Raw genomic sequence first — 15,739 nt, forward strand, 5'->3', positions numbered from 1 at the left:
GTTATTTAGGGAGAGTATCATAATTCATCTTCCTCAGATCCTACAATATATGTATATTATAGATTTTCAAGTTCAACAATACTAATCTAAGTCATGATAATATGCTATTTTAAGATAATTCAGACTTTATTGTTCCTCAAATATCAGAAATGAGAAGTTAAGTCCAACTGTGTGTTTTATACTCTATAGAGTCAATGGAACATTTTAGTATGCAGTAAAAATATTGGGTTGGCCAAGAAGTTGGTTTAGTTTTTTCCATATGATGGCTCTAATAGTGCTTAGTTGTCTTTAACATCATCAAAATTTTGTTAACTTATATTGTGACAGCTGTCATATCATCGTGCATTTTAAAAAACAGTAAAAATTGGTGAATTTTTGTGCAGTCATTTTAATACTGAAAATGGAAGAAGATAGGCAACATTTTCGGTGTACTCTGCTTTATTATTTCAAGAAAAGTAAAAACAAAACTGAAACACACAAAAAAGATTTGTGCAATGTATGGAGAAGTTGCTGTGAATGATAGAACATGTCAGAAGTGGTTTGTGAAGTTTTTGATACTATTGACATTCTGGTCAAATCTTTGCTGTGGGGCTGTCTCATGCATTGGAAGACGTTTAGCAGCACCCCTGGCCTCTACCCACTAGAAGCCAATAGCGGGAGATAGCTGACATACTCAAAATATCCAGATCAATGAAGTTATTGGTGAAAATGGTAAATGTATCTCTTATTTTACAGAGAAAGCTAAATGGACTTTTTGACTGACCCAATGCTAGAGAGCGAGCGGCAAAAATATGAACAAATTTTTGAAAAAACAAACCCCTCACTGGTGATAGCAATTTAAAAAAACACCATCAATGCCATGATAGAAACAAACAAAACTGAAGAAAAATATTTTATCTAAAGTAAGAAACACAGAAGAAATGTTATTCCCTTTTCTTTTTGTTTGTAAAGTTTATATATAGATATGAAAATAAAATTTAAGGGAAACTGAGAGGTGACTGACACATGGTTCAGTATATCATCTTCTGTATAGTATTACAAATTCCTCAAAAATAAATTTAATTGTTTAACACCATAACCTGAAGCTCAGTATTTACTAGAACTCCATTCCATTGCTTTCCAGGGCTTTCAAATTCAATATTTTAAAATATAATCTGCAGGTTTTATCAGATTACTTTGTGATGATAAGTAATGTTCTGCATAGCAAAATTGGTTATTGGAAAACTTCTATATCTAAGATTGTGATCTATAGTAACAAGTCATAATATATTTCATGATGGTATGTGTTTAGCAACTACATAATCTATTGAAATATTTTCTCCCTCATAATTTTAATTTTTTGGAATAAGTTTCTTCATATCTTTGGTAATTCCTTTAGATTGTTAGTGGGAACTAAATTTGAGTACTTTTCTTAATTTGGAAGAAGAACATAGACACTCCTCATGGATGTCAGTAGCTAAACAACACTGTGACCATGTGACAACACAGCCCTTTTTGGAAATTGAAATATATGCGAGAGAGCAAAAGAGTAAGTGGAAAGGGAGGGACAGAGAAGAGGGATTTAAGGGAAGACCAAACTCATATTCTGTCTAATTCCCAACACAGTGCCTGTCACAGATAAGCACACATAATATGTGTTGAATAAATGACTGATTAAAAGATGACTGAAGTTCAAGAGAACATCACTGATCAAGGGTGACTATAAATGACTGGGTATTCCTAATCCTCCAGATGAGTCCCAGGCCCTCCAAATGCTACAATGATAGACTCAAACACAACCCTTTTTGAAATTCTTAAATTTGTTTTAGAATGTGAGATTCATTGTTTTGAGTAGTTCCAATTATGACATTACCTTTATTTTCCTGTCTTAAGTGAAAAAGTTAAGTGTTTTGAAGAAAGCTGAAAGTCATTTCCTTGCTAAAAAGAAAAAGTAGATATTAATAGGAAAGTGAAAGTCTGTGGCAATGAATCATTTCTAAATGAAATTAGGAAAAAGTCCAAAACTGCATTGATCCACACTTATATTAAAACAAGAACCTTATGTCCAAAGTTTACTACATAGGGTGTCATAGAGTATTCTTTCCTTTTAAAAAGAATTTTAAAGTAAAGTATTTCTTCTATGTTTTCTCATTTCTAAACATAGTGGTTTGAAATAAATGTTCTGTGTAGTGTTCCTGAGTTGCTTTGAATGGATCAGTGCCTAAGTTTGGATGTATTTTGATTCTATATATTTCTACATTTTTCTATTTTTATTGTGTTTATCTAAAAATAAAATTGATTTTTATACTTTCCTTCTATCCAATGACCTTACATGTTAATTATAGTAGCTTATTTCTGTATTCACTCAGATGTTCTTTGTGCACCAAGTCAACTATGAATAATGGCAGTTTTGCTTATTTCTAAGCTTGCCTTATTGCATTACATAGGACTTTCAGCAAGATGTCAGAGAGAATTGGTGAAAGCAGGCGTGCTTAGTTATTTCTGATCTCAAGGGAAAGTTTTCAATATTTCACAATGAAATGTGAGGTTTGCTGGAAAATATCTTGTATCCTTTATCAGATGAATGAAGTTCCCTTTTATTTCAAGTTTGCTAAGAAAGTTTTCATCAATGAAAGCTTTTTCTACATCAGTGGGACTATTTTCTTTTCTCTATTATTTTGTCAACATGGCAAGTTTTTAAAATTGATTATTTCCTTTGTTTTGGGGAAAATGTGCAGAAATCATGAACTTATGTCCCAGTGAATTTTGACAAATGAAATGAGAGTGCTCAACTCTCACGTGAAGAAACAAACCGTCCCTAGGCCACTGCGGTAGACTATGACTCCTTTCAGTGTAGCGATTAGGTAACCAGTATCTTGACGTTTAATGCCATAGATCAATTTTGCTTTATTTGGGGTGGGGGCATAGGGTGGGGGGCCACCTGGCTTCCTTTATTCAAAATTATGTTTGCATAATTGATCTTTATTATAAGTATAATAGTTATAGTTTTCTATTCTCATTGCTGGATAGTGTTCCATTGTATGAATATGTGACAATCTATTCACCTGTTCAACTGTTTATGGACATTTAGTTTGCATCTTATTTATTTGTTTAATTTTGGTTGTTATGAGCAGTGCGTATATCTACATTCTTGGACAGGTCCCTTTGACTGTATTTATGTATTTACTTTGAAGACACACACACACACACCACCCCTCCCCCCCGCCAAGAATGGAGTTTCTGGATCAGAGGTTATGCACATGTTCAGCTTTAGTATATACTGCCTAACAGTTTCCCAAAGTGATTGTACCAATTTGCACTTCAACTTACAGTGTATGAGAGTTCACAGTGGATTCTCATTAAATAATAGGAGTTATTACTAGAGAACGCCCTTCCCTCTTATGGAGGTGATGGACGGCAGTAAGAAGTAGTGGTGCTCGCCTCAGGTCAAATGGAGTGGATTCTAAGGTGTCTGGTTCTTACATTTTTCCTCCATGGTCTTGAACACATGACCCTGTAGCAGGTAGCCATCCGGTAACCTGTTACTGAATTGCAAAGTAGTAGTAAAGAGCTCTGTAATATAATATCTGCCTTCTGGGGAGAGCAGGCCCATGGGCGTTATGTGGGTGGGCTTGAGCAACTGTCAGCACAATTGTAGATAAGAGTGGTGGGGGAATAAGAGAGAAGAATATATAAACAGATATCGGAGGGTTTTGAACAATATTTTTCACCTTGGATTTTTTTCCGAGGGTTGTTTGTGGTGGATAGTCAATGTTGGTTATTCCATCTATTTTCCTCATCATAGAACACTATTTAAAATCTGGAATTGTTTTGGGGGGCAACCTACAAAGATACAGGGGAGGTTCTGTACCCAGAAATTTGGCTTCTTCACCTATCACTACACCTCCCCACAATCATTCAAGGCATTTCTATCTATTTCAGTTGATTGCCATAGAAGAATTTTTTGAAGGTATTATTTTGCTAAAAAAGAAAAAGAAATCATTGATACAGTAATATTTTCCTTCCTTGATTAACACTGTCCTTTATTTTCTATCTCCACCACCTGTTAACCATTTTTAGGGTTTCTCTTCCACTGTCACATGATGATAATGTAAGTGTAGGTTTTCCTTTGTGCAGGGGTCATTCTGACAATTGTTAGGTTTTCTGTTGTTGTTTAATTGTTTGCACTTTTACAGTTGTTTCCTCTTTACTCCCTCTTCCTGCCTCCCTCCAGCCCCACCCCCTCCCCTCCCTCAGCCAGTCCCCATATCCTAGTCACTCCAGGAGAGCAGCTCATGTCCCATTAATCACATTCACACTGTGACTTGGAGGGTTGTCTGAAATTGTATTTACTCGTGTGCTGGAATTAAAGGGTATCTGAGACTGTAGCATAATAGGAACCTCTGCCTAGGCCTGGTCATGTAGAAATGGAATGCAAGATGCGTGTTTACTTCTTGCACTTGTAACATTAGGATTGCAGATTGATCTCTTAATATATCAGTTTGGACAAATTGGATTTTATGTTCCCCGGATCATTATAGGAAAAAAGAAAAGAGTCTATTAATAAGTAATACCAGGAATAAATTTAACTTAGGATATAAAAACCTGTACTCATAAAGAAAAAATATATATATAAAATGTCAGTATTACTTTTTAACAAGTATATTTAATAGGAACCAATATATATTAAAATTTAAAAAATTTATAATTCCCACAGTTCTTTCAAATACATTTTCCTTAGTATAATTGCATGTATTTCCAGCTTTACTCCAAGTATTATATATTTATACAAGACTAAAATGAAATGTCCTCTGAGTATTTACACATTATCATTTTTTTTCATTCTTATTTATGAGTTTTAAATAGCTGATACTTAATCTCTGATCCTAGGAGACAGGTCGTAAATGTAGTTGGTTAAACTAGTCTGATTTCTGCTTTTCTCTGGTTGAAGAAAATAAAGAGCAGAATTCTTACATTGAAACAAAATTCGTCCAGCCAGGAATAAATGTACATATGTATGTGTGTGTGTGTGTGTGTGTGTGTGTGTGTGTGTGTGTATGTATTTTTCCAGAACTTGTTTTTAAAGAATATCAGTGATGCCTTAATGCCTGTTTTTTTTCTTATAGTTATAAGAATATGATATAGAAATAACCTCAAAATATAACTTTTGACCGTTATTTGTAGAACCAGAAGAATTTTCAGACTCAGTTGTTAAGGCACTTAATTTCTAAACAGCTTCCCCTAGAAGTTTATGAATAAGTGACCATTGCGTCGCGGTTCCCACTGTAAGCGCTCAGTGGCGGCCGTGTCGTGCGCAGGCGGGGTCATCACAGCGCGGGCCGCTGAGCCCTGGCGGCCGCGTGTCCGGGCCGGTACGTGGTGAAGGAGAGCGGAGAGGGCGGCGGTGCAAACGGGGCCACTCGGCCTGGTCCGATCACTCTGGCTGGGCAGCTGTGCAGCTCGTAGGCCACTTACAGGTTTTTACAGCCTTTTCCATGTGGTTTAATAAAAAAAGAAATATCTCCAGCATTCTGCAGTGAAATTGTCTATTGGAATAGATGTTTAGCTGGCAGTTTCACTCATTCTCTTAAAAAGAGATATATTGTTTGTGCTCTTTGCATTTCAGCTTCAGGAAATCGCTGTATTTCAGGGTGGCGGCTATCGACCACTCTAGACTAGGTGATGGCATGTTGTCCACTGAAGGGAACTGTGATGGGTCCCATTCTGGGATGGCTTTGCCTTCATTTCCTAAAATGTGCTTTAGACAGGCTGATCATTTGAGTGAATGATAACATAAAACGGTAAAACTAAATTAAAGTGTTTGCTTGGGAAAAACAAGAGTGCAGGGTGAAATTTTATAAAGGATTAGTAAAAGATTGAGTTTGATTAATGAGATATTTATTCATTCATTTATTCAAGAATATTTCTAAATGCCCTCCAGGCGCTGTACCTTTGAGGCACTGTATTATGCTTAGTTATAAGTTGGTTAAAGAAAAACAAAAATAGAAACCGTGACCACTGCCCTACTCAATCTGAGATTCAATCAATAAAGAAGTTGGGCAAATAAAAATTTTTATTTTATATTAAAATACATATATCTGATGAATGTTATGATAGAGAATAATTTAGTTGGGATCTTTTTTCAGAATATGTTATGGCAAGTCCCTCAAAGGAATTAGAATTTAGACCACACTCAGTGAAATGACTAGTCCATCATGTAAAAAATTGGCAGTATCATCCTAGGGAAAGGGAGTAACATACGCAAAAGTCTGGAGCTGGCTGAAGCTTTAGCATATTTGGAAACTGGAAATGGACCAGTGTACTGAGAGGCAGAGTTGAAGCCAGGGAATATGTAGTTTTGGATTATATAAGGTCTAGTAAATCACAGTAAGATGTTTGAAATATATACAAAAAAATAGGTCAATATAGTAATTTTATTTCTTTTTTACTAATTGGTATTACTTCCTTATTCAATATGAAGTATTCAGTAAGTACACATTATTGAATAAAATATTAACTTCTCTTGTTCTGTATACATTAGTATATATCTACTTACACGTTTAAACAATCTCAGACCATCCAGTGGAAAAGAACTGACGTTGTGATAGGGCTGACCTGCCAAAGGAAATGATAATACCTTTAAAATGACATAGACTAAGGTTAAGTGGTGGAAACAGATTCGAACTCATTTTATGTTTAATCTTTCACATGATTCTTTTGAAGTTCAATGAATTGAAAAAAACTCAATTTATTGATATGTATTATGATATAATGTGACATATTACTCTTATGATGGTTTGAGAAGCAGGATTCAGGAATTGATAATGTAATGGAGATGGAACCATTTTTGAGTTTGGATCTATATACTTTCAAAAATATGGAAATTAATAACGACAAAACATGAACTTCATAAGCTATAATTCATACATATATGTAAAAAATGATAAAATTAAGAACTGTACCAAATGTATTCCCAGTTACATGGAGCATTTACTTGAGTAGTTGGGGGATAAGGTATGTGGGATAGATCAATATTGTGGGTAGAGTTGTCATCAAAAGCATATTTCTATAATTATTTGTTTGCCCTACTTTCAATCTCAAAATTTATTTTTCTCTTTACCATTTAGGCCTTCATGTCTTCCAATCTTTTACGTTCTTTCTTTTTTTTTTAGTTCTTTTGATAGTGTGCTGTCTATAAATCCTTTTTTACATAGTAGTTCACTATTTTTATACAATTGCTAGAACACCTGCTATGCAAGACATCTAGTAAGGATGACACTGTCCTTCCTCTCAAAATATTGAAAATCAGTAGGAAGAACTATTTAGATTAACAACTGCAATACAGGAAAAAGTTGGTGCAAGAGAAAGGAAAAACATCTGGGGTGGGGGTTGGGTTTCAGAAGAGAGAGCAATAGCATTTTGTTGGGAGGATTAACATGTTGATGGAGGGAGTAGATTGGAACTGATACTGAAGAATGGGCAGTATTTTGCAGGTCAGGAAAGAAATGGATGTGGTGAGCAAGGGAGAGGCATGCACGCACTGATCTTGAGAATAGAATGACTGCTGCAAACTGATAGTTTGTTTTGACCCAAGCCAGTATCACCCAGCGTGTTCACCCTCTTTATTCATCCTGATTGGCGCCACATATCTCCTGGTTATTATCAGAAATAAAACTCACCTACTAAGATAAAGATACTTATTCTGGTATGGGTCACTTACGTTAATTTTACTATGGGATCCAGGTTCCCAATGATTCATACCCCTTGTGTACTGCACTCCCTAATAATCTTGTATTTTAGGCAATATCATCTCTAATCTGTAGATAAGAAAACGGATTTAACAGATTAAGTGTTTGCAGCACTTGGCATTGAAAGTCATTTGGAATTTTTTTTGAAGGGTAAAAAGAGAAAGCAAATAAAAGATAAGTTGCTTTTAAAAAGAAAATACAAAGAAAAAATAATATGACAGGAAAAATTTGAGGGGAAAATGTTTATTGAACGACACAATTTTAGGGACCTGATACAGGCTCTGACAAGGTTGCAGATTTATTAGATGTGATCTCAGTTTGAAGGAAATGCTTTGCTTCCCCAACCCTGTAACGATACGTGCATTAAGGGGGCAGTGAGAGCTATGGGGTCTCACAGAAGGGAATGGTCATTTCACCATGACATGGGCTGCATGCTGAACTTTGATAGATTCGTATGTTATATTACAATATATTTTGAATAAGAAGAGAGTGAGAAAAAAATCTAGGCCAGAAAGACTGGGTGACCAACAGTGTAAAAGTAAAAAAGCGTATTGGAGGCAAATTTCAATAAAAAATTAAATAAATGCAGAAATGTAGGAAGGATGGATGGGGGAGGAAGATCGACATCATGACCCTGCTCTTCCCCAGTCTGAAACCTGGTACCGTTTTCACAGCTGGCATGTTAGTTTGCTTTAGTTGTTAAGGTGATTGAAGTAGCTGAGTTAAGTACTTCCTAAGTGAATCCAGTAAAATCTCCAAAGTTCCAGTCATTCTTCCGGGTTATTTTATTTCAGCTGGGTGTGTGCATGATTCATCCAATAACTAAATATCTGTGACTCGAGGGCAGGATATCCATAGAGTTTATATTTGCAGTTATCAAAGTGCCTGTGCCAGACCACTAAACACAGAGGGATCTTAGTAAGCATTTGCTGAGGAGTCCTGGCGGAGGTGGGGGAAGAGAATTCATGGCACTGGTTGAATTGGTGGTACAAGTTTTCCCAAAATCCTGATCACCACATTCAGTGAACAAACCAAGAAGCATGTTGTCCCACTTGATATGGTCGGCCTGTGTGTATCATGTTCTTAAATACTGGTCTTGCTGTTATTTTTACAATGGGGCCAATTAAGCTTATTTTCTTAAGAACAAAATTGCTACACAGTGCCCGTTTTCAGTGAACAAAGTAAAAGCTTCACTTTCAAACTTTCTTTTGAATAAGAGGAAAATTTCCCATAATGGAACTATAAATTTAAGTGAAAGAACACACTTTGGAATTTACAATAGATGGCAGGCTGTGTCCTTAGCCTTCCTGAAGGTGTGAAATTGTAGTTAATTGCTCTGTTCTCAGTTTTAAGGAGCAAAGAGTTCATAAATAATAAGTTCAAGCAGCAGCTTGCAAAGACTACAAAACATTTTAATGTATTTTTCATTGTCAAAAATGTAACTTTTGTGAGTGTTGATTATTCCCATGAATTTTAGAACACTGCAGAGACTAAATGGATGAAAATCATGCCTCGGCTCCCTTAAAGAGCGGAGCTGTATGTGTCCATGAGAAACCTCCTCCCTTCGGTTTCTTACGACACATGCATCCTTGATCAAGATATATTTTCTAAAAATATAATGTAGGGTTCTACAATAAAGTGTAAATGATGAAATTACTACTTTCTAACTGAGCAATGATAAGTGAATTCTCAAAAATTGAGTAATACACTAGTGTGTGTGCATGTGTGTATAGAGAGAGAGAAAGAGAGACTATTTTCTTCACGTCTGGCAGCCATTTGTTTGGAACTTATGATCGGATCATGCTGTGAGGCTACTTTCTGCAGAACCCCTTTTTTCATCCACAGCTTTTAGAAGGATTTGTATAACATCTCAAAGAGAAAGACAGACAGATGTTGAGTTTTCTAAAGTAGATGCTCTAAGAAAAGACAGGCAAAGTCTCATCCCTTATTTTCAACGAGGGAAATTGTCTCTTCTACTGGGCAGTCTGTGTTCGCTCTCACAGCCTCGCGCAAGTCGCTTTACGCTTCTCCTCACATGTGCACAGAAAGGGCAGGGAGGTCCATGTGAGCGCTCACCAACTGCTTACCCACTGCATTTGAGAACCACCAAACTACCACAAGGAAAAGCTTCTGAATTCTTCCACCTTTTCATGTCTATTCTTGTGGTGGAATGAAAACCATAGCCTTCTGAAGGCAGACGATGTTAGGTTCAAGCCTGGGATTCTCACAGCTAAAAACGTGACCCAGGAAAAAATGATCTTCCTCTCTAATCTCTGTTACCTTGTCACCAGATGGGTTCCATGCAGGGTGGGATGCGGGGGTCGGGGGTGACTGACCCTGCCTGGCCCTGGCATCATCTGGGACCTCCAGGTTCTTGACTCTGACCTGTGCAGGGAAGGTTTCAAGAACAAGTCAGAAAGAGAAGGAAAGCAAGTTTATTCAGGTAGAGAAAAAGAGGCCAGGACACGTGTGTGCCACTATAAAAGCAGCAAAAGCGCACAGATGAGTGGGTGGGGGCCAGCTCGCCAGTGAGTGGCACACTGGGTCAGCCAGTTCTTGGGATTTTGTGTTTCCAAGGTAGAATATTTCTGAACTTTGTGTCACCAAATTCTGACTTGGCCTTCTGGTTGGGGGTTGGTCCTATTCCTAACATGGTCCATTCTGGATGTGTCATGGCGTTTGTCCCCTTTGGCGCCCTTCTAGTTGCTGTGTCAGTTTTCATTAGAGTGATGGTATAATGAGCTGTGGGGTCTCTGGTCAATTTTTCCTCTATCTTGGTTGGATCCGGTTTTAGCCAGTTTTGGTGGTTTGTTGACTTCCGCAACCACTGCAGGGGATTCCTGCCATAAACTCTTTCCTTTTGATCACACCTGGAGGAGGGGGCCCTGATGTGAGGACCTCGCCGCTCAGCAGCCTGTGACGTTGGCTCCTGCTTCCTCATGGTACTCAAGTGGATTTTCCCCTCATTTCTTTCTGCCCTGTCTCATCCTCACCTGTAAATAGAAATTGAGATAACGGTTTTTATTAGTGTTATTGTAAGGATGAAATAAGATGTCAGGTTCCCTCGCTTCCTATTTGGGGGATCACTATTTTATAATATGCTGTCTATGCAGTAATGGGAATGATAAGCATATCTATATGTCCACCCTCAATGCCAGCTTTGAATGCTAAATATATCTGTCAAAACATAATAAATATCCTTTACTCGTGGCTTAGGCCCATGTCTGTGCCGGGTATGGGACTCACATCACTCTCGATCCATGTGGCCCGGGTGACTCAGTTCATGACATTGAATCCCACGGTGCAGATGTTACGCTCCTTTCAAAATTTTTTAAATGGTTAAATATGTTTAAAGAAACAGACTTTTTTGCACTATTTTAATAATGAAATATACATAGTAAAAAATTTACCATTTTAACCATTTTAAGTGGACTATTTAGTGGTGTTAAGCACATTCACAATGTGGTGCAGGCATCACTGCTGCCTATATTAAAACCTTTTTATCACCCCAAATGGAAACTGTACTCATTAAGCAGTAACTCCCCAGTTTCCCCTCAGAAAAACACTCTTGTTTTTGTTCAAAATGCCTAAAATAATTTCTAAAACTTCTAACGTCCCCTCTCCTTCCCCCAGCTTTGATAAACCCTTTGGCAAGCAACTATATTTTTCTAGAACTTAATGTATTTGTTTAGTTTTCCTTCTATTTACTTTTGCATTTTCATTCTAAAAACAAGTGGTGCTAGATTTTCATATACGGTAGTAATAAAAAGGATCTTTTAAATAAATTTAAGTAAAAAATGAGTTTATTTAAAGAAATATTTGAAATACAATGAACTACTGTGACCAATGAGGGCATGTGTTCAAGCCAGTATTTCCCATAGTTTAAGGTGCTAAACAGAAACCACAGCCTTAAACTGTCAAATCAGGGAGAGAGGATGACTATATGGGAAGTCTGAAAACAGAGGCCAGAACCAACCTTATCCTGCTATGAGTGTGAATAATTCATGCAAGCTAAAAGACCACAGTCAGTATATAGAAATTTTAGCAGATATTCCTATGAAAAAAGATCTGGATGGTATGCAAGCATGTTTATTAACCCTTTAAAATCATATTTATGCATCTTTAAACCCATTGATTCAAACTCTAGTGTTCAGAACAAGGAGATCATAGTTCTGATGATTTAGTACTGTTCAGGGCATTTTATAAACCTCTGATAAACTCAGTTTGAGATGAATATTACAAAATGAATCATATCTAAATAATTAGGGGAAGTATGATAAAGATTTTGAAATCTATGTCATGAGTGCTAAAACTGAAGAATTTAAGAATATTTATTCTGATGAACAGAGATCTGGATACTAAAATCCTCTTTGCACATCTGAACAGACATCATGTGAATAAAGGAACCAGTGAGACAAATGAGGGCTTGTTAACAAATACCATTGTCCAACAGGAGACTCAGCAGCCACAATGGGTAGTGAGAGCTCCATCAGCAGAGGTAATCAAACAGGTTAGGCAGCAGCTGATGAGTGTGTAGCCCCAGATGTGTGCAATAGTTGGTATGTTACTATAGAAGGCTTGGTTGGGGTATGGTGTGTTGGGGAGCAGTTAGAGAGTTAATATGTAAAAAATACCTGGTATGTTACAGGCTGTTTGACAGTACTTTGGATCACCTGTTTCAGTGTAGGAAGAACTTTAAAAAATTACTATCTGGCAAAGTTGCCTAAATCCCAGCAACAATAACAAAATCTTGACATAACATTGATGCTTCAGAACCATACCTCTCACATAGGATCTTTAAAGACCAGAAAGAGAACTTTCAGCACAGGCCAGTTTGAAAAGTACAACGGCAGAGATTTGTGTAGCGGGTGATGGGCCCAGATTATGTCCTACAGGAATCATGGGCTCTGCTGACAGTTTATTTTTCCTTTGTATTTTCATGCCTTCCAAAACCTGATTCTGCCTCTCCATGGATTCAGGTGCACGAGGTCCAGTCCTTGCAGCTTCCAGCCTGGAACCATGACCATTCTGGGATTTGCTAAGTGGGACTCTAACCAGGGGATGGCAGCATCTGCCTAGAGATGCACCAACCAGCCCGGTTCTCACCTCACAGCACCGCAGAATATGTTCACGGACCACAAGGGGGCTCTAAGCGCTCACTGCTGGTTAGAGTACCCTGGTTAAGAGGATCTCGTCGTAGGAAACAGTCATCCTGTGTCTCCACACTATCTATCTATCTATCTATCTATCTATCTATCTATCTATCTATCATCTATATCTATATATCTAACTACTCTCTCTCCACCTTGCCCCCACTCACCTACACAAAGAGGGTCCTGTGATTGTCTACAAAACTTGGCTATTTTACACACACACACACACACAATTTGCAATCTGAGACAGGGCCAATAAGCCCCAAATCTCAAGGTTTGGAGGGAGCTGTCATTTTTCTTTATCTACTTCTTTACACTTTGGCGATCACAGGAAATGTTCTACATTAGATACACGCTTCAGTGGCAGAACATATTAGACTCCGAGGTCAACCAGGGTACCAGATGGACAGAGGCTGGATCCAGTAAGAAACCAGAGCAAATCAAGAACAGGGACTGATTTTGTGCTTCTATGCGCCTGGCGCGGTAATTGTAGCAGAATATACCCAGTGAGGTCTTAGACGTGCTAATTTTGTGAGAGAAGTAATTCGATCCCCCGCTTTACGCTTTAGGCAACTGATTCTCAGTGTCACTCCTTAGTTACCTCTCCATTGCCATAAACTGCCCAGTGACAGAAAAGAGACTCAATTCCAAATTTATCTGATTCCAAACTTTTTTCTACAGCTTTTTTCTGTTGCTTCCTCTACAACATGGGAACATTCAAATCTCTGAAGAAATATTTAATTCTCTGAAAGGAACTTAGTGTCATGTGCAATTGCTTTTTCTTTTCCAAATAGAATACAGTTGAATTAAACAAAGACTTTTGCCAAGTGCTAAATGGAAGCTTTTCTACCGAGGGCAAGTTCTAGTTACATGGAATGCAATGTGGAATTCTGGCTTACTGAGAATTCGCAGGAGCATCGTAGAATGCACCATTTTCTGTAATCCCAATAGCACCTAAAAAGTCCAATTACTGTACACATTTTAGAACAAGGCTAAATGAATGTTGCTATGCTTGTTCTCTAAAATGTTAATAATTAACACAAAATCAACCACATAGTCTCAGGTCAGGGTGAGAGGGGAATGAATGCTCACCCAGAGGTCTTTTTCTCACAGGCTATTGAGGGCTGCTTTGTAATCTGCATAGTGAGTCTGTCCAGGAAATCTAGATGAACTCAAGTGGCAGCAATAAAAAAAACCAAAGTTCTACATAATGGGTGTGATAATTTTCCTCTATTCCAGCTTGGTCAGATCATTCCTGGTGCTGTGAAGATCTTGTTGCCACATTTTGGCAAGAGGAAAAGGTGGCCTGCTGAAGGGATCAATGTTGAACACTTGATGAGCTGGTGAGATATTTAAGCAGAAAATCCTTTCCATATATGGCATGTGCTAAACGAAGGCTGGGAGCACAATAATGACCTAGGCAAGCTCTGTCCTTGCCAGTCTGATGGGGGGTATGGGCATTGCAACCATGGTGTGTAAAATATGCTGTAACAGGGAGGTAAAGAGAGCAACAGAGAAGCACCTGCCCCCATCTTAGCGGAGTCAGAGAAGAAGTCCCAGTAAAGGTTGTCTATTTAAGATCTTAATAGTAAATAGGAGTTAGATAAAGAGGGTAGGCCCTGGCCAGGTGACTCAGTTGGTTGGAGCATTGTCCTGTCCACCAAAAGGTTGCAGGTTTGATCCCTGGTCAGGGCACACAACTAGGTTGGGGTTTGCTCCCCGGTTGGGACTCATACAAGGGGCAACTGATGGATGTTTCCCACTCTCAGTGGTGTCTTGTCTGTCTGTTTCTCCTTCCCACTCCCCGCCCCGCACCTCTCTCTCCCGGACTCTCCATCCCTCTCCCTCACATGAGGATTAAAAAAATAAAGGAGGATGGAAGAAAGTGAGGGTTTTCCATGGAAATAATCTGCTTTCCCAAGCACAAAGGTTCCTGTGCCATTATATATGTATGTGATCTTTCTAAAATACCAAGAAAAATGTCTTATTGTATCTATTATCTATTGCTGCCTAAAGAATCACCTCAAAGTGTTGTGTCTTAAAATCAGACCATGTATTTGCTCATGATTCTGCAGTTGAGCCTGGCTCAGCTGTGTGGTTCTTCTCCTGGCTCATCTGGGGATCACTCAGGGGCCCCCATCACCTGTTAGCCCACCCGGGGAGATGGTTCAGATGGCCTCAGATTTCTGGCAGATGGTGCTAGCATTCTCTGAGAGTACTTTGGTTCTTCTCTACTGTGCTTTGCACCCTTCAGCAGGATAGACATTATCTTCTTTATATTGTGGTCTTGGGCCAGCATTTCAAGAGGGACATTTCAAGGCATCTTGGGAATTGTGTTGTAGAACTCATATGGTATCATTTCCATCACATCCTATTGATCAAAACAAATGAGGCTAAAGAATAAGAAAATAGACTCCTACTTTTGATAGAAGGCACTACAGAATATTGTGGTCATGTATATATCAATCATGCTGAGAAAACCCAAACTAGACTCAATGAAAGTGTCTCCAGAGAGGTGAAGCTTGAGCTCAGTCTTTAAGGATGACTAAGATTTCATTGAGGGAGCAGAGGAGAGCACAGTACGGCAGGGAGAGGTGGGAGAGGTGGCAGAGTGTGGCAGACCATGGCGGAACTGTGGAGAAGTTCACAGGGTTTGGTATCAACAAATGGGGGGCAATTGTGGGCAGAGACCCAGCGGGAAAAGGGCAGTGTTCCATCCAGCAGTGTCCCCCAAGGCACAGGGCTGCCTGGGACGTGACCAGTAAATATTGATCCTATCTGGAAAACATGAGGTCATGAAGGGCCTCATATGGTCAACAGCTCAGCAAGAGAATATTTTCACCAGGGGGGTTAGACAAT

Source organism: Furipterus horrens, unplaced genomic scaffold, assembly GCF_987537825.1.
Source record: "Furipterus horrens unplaced genomic scaffold, mFurHor1.1.pri manual_scaffold_13, whole genome shotgun sequence".
Taxonomy (NCBI): domain Eukaryota; kingdom Metazoa; phylum Chordata; class Mammalia; order Chiroptera; family Furipteridae; genus Furipterus; species Furipterus horrens.